The sequence below is a fragment of the Schistocerca serialis genome, chromosome 1, assembly GCF_023864345.2.
Source record: "Schistocerca serialis cubense isolate TAMUIC-IGC-003099 chromosome 1, iqSchSeri2.2, whole genome shotgun sequence".
Lineage (NCBI taxonomy): Eukaryota > Metazoa > Arthropoda > Insecta > Orthoptera > Acrididae > Schistocerca > Schistocerca serialis.
Window position 1 is genome coordinate 609413188 of NC_064638.1, and position 4123 is coordinate 609417310.

The following is a 4123-nucleotide window of genomic DNA, read 5'->3' on the forward strand; positions in this document are numbered from 1 at the left end:
TCCCTTCTTTAGGCCTTAAACCCAGCCTGTACGGCATTCAAGCCAGTAGGCGACATCACTCACATACGAATTCCCTCTGTGAACTCACCCTCTGCAATCTTTTCAGGTTTCTACAGTTACACATTTTGCCACAAGGGGTGTACAGAAATCTGAACACTGCTTGACTCAATTCACTGTAAAAGTATTTTTGTTCATATATTCTACAAACTCAAAGTAAGCAGCTCTTACATATGGCTGCCGATGGCACAACTGTTCTGTCATGATTGAGACTACACAGCACATATCATCCAATACCCCAACACTTGAATGTTTAAGTATATATTCGGTTCCCATGAACTTAATTCTAACAAGGCCTCACTATACATATCAACTATGATGACTTTATGGTCTAACATTTGAATGTCAATCGATGCACATAAAGGATCATACTCGTCTATCATGTTACTCTATATATAACATATTATACTACTCATATATTACCACTCGTACCATGAATATTAAACTATGAATGAACATGTTGTGCATTTTCTACTTCATTATCCGATTCCAGGTCCACCTTTACTCATTTAGTCCACGTGCAGTAACTTTATATGTGTTGGTGAACAGTAGTATTCTTGATGGGTGACTTGCCTCTGGTTCTGCAAGCTGTGGCAACTCCAATGGTGACATCTGCTGCTGCAGCTGTTGTGGTAGTGGTAAAATATAGCTGAACCACAAAAGATGTGATAAATCAGGAAGCCCAACTGGCGGCTGCAGCTGCTGCGGCAGCGCTGCCAGTAGTATGTGGGTGTCTTTGTTCAACCGTTATGCTACCACCAGTTCAGGCACACATTGTGCTGCTGGAACAATAACAGACCATAAGTGTAATTGAATATATACATATTTGTTAATAACAATATTAACAATTATAATAATTATATTAATATTGTTAGATACTTACTTTCAGAGCTGACAGTCTTATTCCTCTTGCACCTGGAGGCACTAGGTAATCCCTGCTGGTGCTGCTGGTAGTTAATCATCTGATCAGTATGATGATCAGACCTCAGATGAGGGGGGCCTCAGACAGCTAGACTCATGATTCAATAAAAGGAAGGGAGAGTTTGATTCATTTGGTCCAGGAGTTTTGCGCTATTTCATTGTGCTCCCATTTGCTGAGAGAGATAGGGGGGGTTTCCTGCCGGTTTTATTGCACATGAACACTATAAATAACTTGCACAAGTGCCTACGGTGTGTGGAGGTTTCCCCTGCATAACTTAGAACAATTCCCGCTGGTCCCCAGGAGGGTCGTTGGAGAACAGCTTGAATACAAGGAGCTCAAGTGGTTAACATGACACTGGAGGTGCATCCTATCACCAGATGCGATAAGATCGTTATTTCAGGCCAAAATCTCTTTGATAACCAATTGGTATTGGATGCACGTAGAGGAATAGAAGAGCAACAAGAGGGTGAAGATGGATACATGAACACCGTTTTATCAAGTGTCACAGTGCTAGAGAATTACATATGACCTAACATGTCGAGATCATCCTTATATGTTTATAAAGCTACATATACACACAATGAAAACACCATCACATTGGAGACAAGGAGCTTGAGCAGACACCTGTTTCAGTGGCACTAATATTCCTGAAAACATCGAACCTCAAAAGAATCTGCTGAAACAGAAGAGATCATTTGCTGAAATATTACATGATTAACACAAATAGACGAGACAACACTCAAAAATGACATAAAGTCGAAACAGTAGGAAAAACATAAACAGTGGGAGATCGTTGCTAAATGGTGAACACAGCGAAGGCCATGGCGTTGACATTCAGCACAAATAGCTGAACATATTACCTCTACAGTATATAGGCTATACTATGTGTTGTGCCTCGCCGATCTTTCAAAGTGCCGCCGCGCAGTTATGCGCGTCCTCTACATGCGGCGTTGTCTGCCAGCCATGCAGCAGCAGCGCCACCTAAGCGGCCATCCAGCAAGCGTCCGTTAGACTTAGAGACCCTGTTATTATTTGACTGTTAAAGTGTACACACGTCTTACTCTGTTTACTTGATCTGTGACTTTCATGTATTGCGTCTTCCTTGAAATATATTTGTTCAACTTGAAGTTATAACAATTGGCGACGAGATAGTGATTTTTCTTTTCCATCGTAGACCCACATGTTTCCATGGCTACTTTAGAGCAACTATTGCAAGTTCTCATAGAACAGCAAACGCTTCTCACAAATGCGATTCGTGATTTCGTCGCGGCATCAAATGCGTTGTCTCTACCTACTTTTCCCCCTTACGACGAGAAGGCGGAAGACTGGTCTGATTACGAAAAACGTCTTCGACAGCATTTCTTGGCATTTCATGTCGCGGACGAACAAACATGTAAGTCTCTGTTCCTTTCATGGATTTCGCCTCAAATGTATCGGTTGTTATCGCAATTGGCTCCTTTAAAAGATCCTGCATCTTTGTCCTTTGCTGAAATGTGCTCACTTCTGTCCGTCTATTTTCAAAAGCAAACGCATATGGTAGCCTCTCGTGTTGCCTTTTATCCTTGTCAAAAACAACCGAATCAATCCTATCGCGCTTGGTTGCTGAACTTCACGGCCTCAGTAGAAACTGTCAATTTGTTACTGAAGTTCACAAAGAATCCTACGCCGATTCCATGGTACGGGATGCTATTATCCGATCGGCGCCCCGACAAAGAAGTTAGCAACGTGTCCTTCAGTTGGCAAATCTGATATAGATGAAGTCATATCCATCGCTCAGCCTTTTGAAATGTCTCGCGCCGCTGGAGCGCAAATAGAGGCATAGGGCGACGTCGGGGAAATACAACCTCTGTGCGATGTTGACGAAACGTATGGCGTGTCCCCGCCGGCCGACGTGGCCGCAGTACGCTCCCAACCGACGCTCTAGCGACAGCGAAACACAGGTAGTGACGTAGTTCACAGAAGTTACCACCTCCAATTGAAGGTGCTGCGAGTATTATCTTTGAAGACGAAATTTGTGTTTGTTATTGTTTTCGTCGAGAGATGCCTTGTGGAACTTTTGTAGTAACTTAGTAATAGGTTTTGTGGTATTGTGATTTCTAAGAGATGAAAAGCGGAACGCAAAATTATCGGAGAGAAAACAGAAAACGTAACATACAATCGCATTCTGGGAGGCAAACAAGCTGATCGGTTAAAATGATTGTGGTTAGAATATCATATTTTCTCATAGAATATAAATGTATAGCATTTATTTAATACTGTGACGTATGTAGTCAAGCTGCACATGTAGTGTTGTACTCATGAATGTTATAACCGGCAGATTTAGTTTCATAGCTGTGTTGTATGTAACAGTCGTTTAAACATGTTGAGATGTTAATTAATGGAGTTGTTGGACTTTATTGTTAGTCACTGATGTATATAGCGATGAAACTGGCAAAAAACACGAAGAGAAATGCAGCAAAACTGGAGATACTGTGGGAAATTCGCATTTGCAAAATAAGATGCTGAAATAGCAGGTAAGGATTCAAATGAATGTCTCGCTTGACATTCAGAAAATTCGTAAAACAAATAAGTGTCTAGTAAATTCACTCTTCATTATTAATCATAAGGACAATTAGGGATTAAATGGTTTAGGATGTAAGTATTAGAATTTCAATGTTAGAATGGACAATTTTTAGATCTTACGTGCGCTGCTTAGAAAGAAAATGCTGTAGGACAGATTGAATAAAGGTATTCTGTTTGTGGACCAGTACAGTGAGAAAGATATTCTAAGTGCAAAGCAGGCAGTACTCACCTTTTTGGGTTGTTCCAAAAAGATTCAAACTCTGAACAAATGTTCAGACAGTAATTGAGTTTCATTCTTGATAATTTAATCCTGTTTTCTTGTCAATTGGCAGTCATTGCCTCATCACTATTTCGTACACGAGACTAAGGCGAGGTTATTAGCACAAGGTCATGTGCTGATGCTACACCCATCTGCTTTGACCCGTAATGTCATGGTGGCCCTTGATGTTTTTGAGTCTTTGTCTTTGTAGATTGTGTGTTGTAGTATTTGGTGGCCCTCTGTTGTGCTGTATGTTTGTCAGTGAGTAGTTTGACATCAATTTAATGTTTTATGTTGGCATTGAAAGAATTTGTGCTGGCTTT